Below are 6,000 nucleotides of genomic sequence, written 5' to 3'. Positions count from 1 at the left end.
GTTCTCTCAAGGGCATGCCCCCAATGTTCTAACTTTCTCCCCCTAGGCCCCTTCTCTTAAAGGTCCCATCATATAGTACCACAGGTTGGCAACTAAGCCTTTAATGCATGAGTCTTTGGGGAACTTTTTTAAAAATATTTTTATTAGTTATAGATGAACACAATGCCTTTATTTTATTTATTTATTTTTTAATGTGGTGCTGAAAATCGAACCCAGTGCCTCATACATGCTAGTCAAGTGCACTACCACTGAACCACCACCCCAGCCCCCTTTGGGGAACTTTTGTCCAAACCAAAGCTGTTATAGTTTGGACCTGAAATATCTCTTAAAGGTTCATGTGTTGAAGGATCGGTCCCCATCCGGTGGTGCTATTGGGAGAGAATAGAAAGTTTAGGAGGTAGGGTCTAATTGGAAGACGTAGATCACTGAGGGCATGCCATTGAAGGCTATATTTTGTCCCTGGTGCTCTCTCTCTCTCTCTCTCTCTCTCTCTCTCTCTCTCTCTCCTAACTACCATGAGGTGAGCAGCTTTGCTTCACCATGAACTTTCTACCATGATGCTTTTCCATAAGCCCACAGTGTTGGGGTCAAGCAACTACGGGCTAAAAACCTCTAAATAAATCTTCAAATAAATAAATCTTCCTCCTTCCAATTGATTTTCTCAGGTATTTTGTCACAGCAATGGAAAGTTGACTAACACAATAACATTAACACTGTTTTTAAGGGAAGGAAATTGAGGTCCAACAAAATGAGGCAACTAGACTGAATGGGCAAGTTTCCAGCCAAGTTAAAAATAAAATTTGTGCTGTAAAAAATCCAGGAATTAAAACTTTCATCTGCTTTATTTTTTTAAAACATATGTGGTTTTTAAAAATATTTATTTATTTATTTATTAGTTGTAGTTGGACAGAATACCTTTATTTTATTTATGTGGTACTGAGGATCGAACCCAGAGCCTTGCATATGCTAGGCAAGTGCTCTACCGCTGGGCCACAACCCCAGCCTCTGCTTTATTTATTTTTTATTTATATTTTTGCTTTGTTTTGTGTTTTAGTACCTGCTAAAAACTGATCAACATGCAGAGGGTTAAACTTGTGGAAGAAATAAATCGAATGGTGTCGGCTCAGGACAGAACACATTGGGAATGCATAATAGAAAAACAGTACTCTCCTTAAGCTTCATAACTCTAGCAAATTTGTGGATTTGGGTTAACCAACACTGGAATTCCAGAACTCAAGTTACCCAAGTGTGGCTGACCAGGGGAATTTCTGTTGGCTGGATGGGAAATCTTCAATGTCAGCATTTGTTTTCATCTGCACTCAACATTTTGATTCAATGTGTAAGTAACTTTCTTTCCATCTTGGTGTTGATAAGGAGCCTAAAGCCTGGAACAGTGTCTATCCACTCGGGTCTAAACGCGGCCACCAGTCATGGAAAATGCTGAACTGTGTCTTTTCCCAATCTACCTGGTGCTAAAGACACAGGACACCTGAGGCTGCAGTGACCACACTGCACATTTATCATTTTACCATAAACTCCCAGGTCCCCAGCTGGCTGTGTTAAAATGTTCCATCTCCCCAGTGAGCCAAACCCCCTTGAGGGTAAGGACTCACTTATTCCTTCCACATCTGCTCTGGTGCAACAAGTTATTCTGTCATGTGAAAGTATTAAAGGATAGAAGGTGGGGAAGTGAGGGTGTGGGAGGGCGCATTGGAAATCAGTCCCTCGCCAGACCTGCTGAAGCACTGATGTGAATGAACCAAAGTTTGCCAAGGTGTATGGGCAGCCAGACATGCTGAGTTGCTGGATTGAGACTGAGAAACGAAAGCTGACATAGAAGTTTCTGGAAAACAATTGCCTTTGCATTTGGTGGTGGGCCTGGGGCAACTGTTGGTTGTAGGAAGAATTGCTGGGTGCAGAACAGGAAAGACAAAGAACAAGCTGGAACTTACCATCCCCCCCCAGCCTGTCTGTCACCCCATCAAACCACAATTGCCTTCAGGGTAGTGAATGTTGTTTTGCTTCCATTTTCCAAATCTTGGCCAACTTTAATCCAGAAGCATGCAGGGAATAGAGATTTGGGAAACCATTCTAGCTAAAGCAAGACAACATAGAACAATACAAAATTAGCACAGATATGCCATGGTCGCTCAGAATTCACCTGGTCAGTCACTAGCGTCCTGGAAGAAGTCATGATCTAGAGTCAGGAAATCTCTAACTTCTGGTCATATTTCTACCTTTAAAATGTGTCCTTAGCTAAGTTGTTAACCTCTTTGCATCTTAGGTCTTCAGGGGAACAAGAAGACAATGACCTCTTAGAAGGTTCATACAAGAGGGGCACATGGTGGCTCACACTTATAATCCTGGCTACCCAGGAGGCTGAGGCAGGAAAAGATCATGAATTCAAGGCCACCTGGCGCAGCTCAGTGAGATCCTGTCTCAAAATAAAATAAAAAGCGCTGGGATTTAGCTCCGTGGTAGAGAGCATGTCTCATAGGGTGAGGCCCCTGGGTTTGATCCCCAGTGCTGAAGGAACAATGACAATCACAACAAAAAAGTTCATGCAGAGGTAAGAGCATTAAAATGGTAGCAGGGAGCTTTGATAACTTCTATCCAAAAGTTCTAAAACATAACATTTTCAATGTTATTTTTATTTTTCTCAGATTTTCCTGGGCATTTAAAGCATATCTATTTAGAGCTGAGTCTCCTGGCTAAAGCATGGGCTGGAAAATCAGTAATTTCAGCTATTTTTTTCTCTCCATAATCTTGGTATGCTATGAAATTTGGAGCAAGTCATTAAAACATTTGCTGTTCAACATTTACTTGTGCACAGAATGGGGAGAAAAACATTCTAACAACATTAATTGCCTACTAGCTAATTCCCTTAAAGAAATGAAGCCCCCCAGGGCTTGTAGCATCAGACCCAGCAGAGCTATTGGGAATGGCAGGATCACCAGAGCAGTGATTTTTCAGGGCTTGCCTCTGTGATCTCTTTGGGGCAACAGATAAGATTGTTCCAGAGCATACTAAACTAGCACATGCATATTTCACCTCAGGCTAAGTTACAGGGTTTGTTGCTCTTACCATGTACCATCGAACAGGTAATAGCCTCATCTCCTGCAAAGCAATAGAAGGGCCTGACTTATTCTATTCATTGGAAGTGGTGATGGGGAACTGAAGAAAGACAGAGAAGATGGATCCAGGCTAGGGCCAAGGGAACAGGGCCTAACCCAAGTAGCTGCTTTCTTCCTGAACCAACCTCTTTCTTCCTTCCTCCCCCACCCCCAACATCTGGACCTGGGATTAAACCTCGAGGTACTGAGCCACATCCTTGCCTCTTTTTCTTTCTTCTTCTTCTTCTCCTTCTCCTTCTCCTTCTTCTTTTTAATTTATATGTGGTGCTGAAGATCAAACCCAGGGCCTCACACATGCTAGGCAAGCGCACTACCGCTGAGCTACAGCCCCAGCCCCTTTTTTATTTATTATTTTGAGACAGGGTCTTGCTAAATTGCTCAGGGCCTCACCAAGTTGCTGAGCCTGGCTTTGAACTCATGGTCCTCCTGCCTCAGCCTCCCAAGCCACTGGGATTACGAGCACCACCGTGCCAGGCCAACCACTTTCTTTAGAGGAGTGGGGAGTTCTGCAGAGACCTCCTCTCAAGAACAAGATGGTGTATGTGTCTCCACATGTAGAACAATTGATGACCCCAACAGATCTGAAGAACACAAATATCATCCCCTTAGATGTGAAATGTGAACTCTGTAGAAAACAGGGATCAAAAAAAAAAAAATGCATGGGTCTGGGGATGCAACTTAGTGGTAGGGTGCTTGCTGGACATTGACAAGGCTCTGGGTTTTATCTCCAGACTCATAAGGGGAAAAAACATGAACAGTAATATTTTCCTCCATGTGTTTCATTAACAACATGCACCTTCCCAGGTCTGTGTACTTTGGTGTCTATCTTTAGTAATTAATATCTGAGGCATTAAACATCTATCTAGCATCTGTGTGTCAAACAGAACTTACTAAGAAATGCAAAGATATGACATTTTGGACATAAAGTAATATCTCTTGCCTTCAAAGCTGACAAAGCTCAGAGCACCATTTTTCATCCTAGGCTTCCAGCTGTTAGCTGAGTGTATTTATAAAGGTGCAGCCTTGTATTGCATCATCCACATTCTCTCCCTAGTCTCTGCCATCCAATGGCTTGCCTAAGCAAGTTGGCAGATGGACAGGAAGTAAGGTCTGAATAGTTATATAGAGTCAAGGATAAACATATTTTGGTATTTTAAAAGGCTAATATAAAAATAGCAGTAAAAATATTTCATGATAAAAATAATCAGTTCCAAAGACCTTTATTAGTTTTTCTCTTTCTGAATTAGAAGACTTTTATGTGACTTAGAGCATTTGAGTCCAGGGTCATGTTTGTTATGTTTATATAGTAACCAAAAACTGTAGCTAAATATTTATGTAGTTACAAAACTTTTAACAGGCCCCAAACTTGGAATAATCTAAAAGAAAACAAAACACTCCATTTTGCCCAGTTGTAAATCCCTGTTGTCAAAATGACTTGGACACTGGAAAGACAAGGAGTAGGCCCGAATGGCTCCCATATGTTTGCTAAGAGCAGGCCTGTGGGGGTTGGGTGGGAGGGAGAACAGAGGAAGGGGCTGCATTGAGTGTTCGGCCGTCTGGTAATTCACAGGGCATCGTTTTGCACTTGTCAGCTGTTGCTCAGGGATGCCTGCATGATAAATGAATAATGGGCTCCACAGGGCTCCTCTTACACTAAAAAATTCAGTGCATATGGTTCTGGCCAGCTCTCTATCCCATATTTTCCTTTGGTCACTCTGGAAGTACATTTGTTCTCCAGGCCATAAAAAAAGAATATTACAGCTTTTAGGAGAGAATTGAGACCAACAGCTCAGGGCCTCAGTCTTTAGGGACATGACATAAAGAAAGTCTATTTGAAACCTGGATGCAGGATCATTCTAAACAAGAACCCAGGATTGGTGGAATAGAAGAGTGGGAACAAAGGAAAAGGATTTAACAAGATTTTTTTTTCCTTTGAATACGTAAAGATCCACACTCACACTGATAATCATCTGAGAAATTTTTCAAGAGAGTAAGATAGGATGCTCCTAGGCCTTTGGTCACTCTGGAAGCATGACAAGGTACCTGTGAGATCACAATAATATAGGCATAGTCCTCCATACAATGATAATAACCATATCTTCCACACAAGCTTGTGGTGGTACATGAATACAGCAATGTAGAAGGTACTTAGCAAAATGTCAGGCACAAAGTAAGTGGTAATCAGTGTTAGTTACCACAAATGGAACATCCCTAATCTGAGAGCACCAACTTGATCCTACCAGTGGAAAGTTACTTACATAAAACTTTTTCAACACAAAACAGAAAAGGTAGGAAATTACCTTCAGGCTAAAAGTACAAGGCATAGATGAAATATAAATAAATTTCATGTTTAGACTCAAGTCCTATCTCCAGGATATCTCCTTTTGCTGGAGATCGTGCCCAGGGCCTTGAACATGCTAAGCAAACGCTTGCAGAGCTCCATCTCCAGCCCTCCAAGATATATGCAAATATTCCAAAATTTAAAAAAAAAAATACAAACTCTAAAACACTTCTTGTCCCAAGCATCTTGAATAAGGGATTCTCAACCTATGTCACTATTCCTCAACTCTGGAGACACTGCTTCCTTGTTCTCAATGCAGGGCAGGGGTTCTCACTAGACATACTGAACTGGAATTACTACAAAAATTGGGCAGACATTTCCCAAAAGGCCTTGACTTGGAGGAATGATGATTATGACTCTACCCTGAAAGTTATGGCTTAGGAACATAATGGTCTCTTGTCACCAAGAGAGAAAGCCTACCCTCACTGAGGCCATTAGCAGAAATCTAGCCTCCCAGGAATGGAGGCTGTATGGGCCTTTTTGTTCATGATAGTTCAAAGCATTTCTTGAAGTTTTACAAGTGGG

This window comes from Marmota marmota, unplaced genomic scaffold (assembly GCF_001458135.2).
Source record: "Marmota marmota marmota unplaced genomic scaffold, marMar, whole genome shotgun sequence".
Classification (NCBI taxonomy): domain Eukaryota; kingdom Metazoa; phylum Chordata; class Mammalia; order Rodentia; family Sciuridae; genus Marmota; species Marmota marmota.
The sequence above is the reverse complement of the archived record's forward strand: the minus strand, read 5'-3'. Positions refer to the sequence as shown.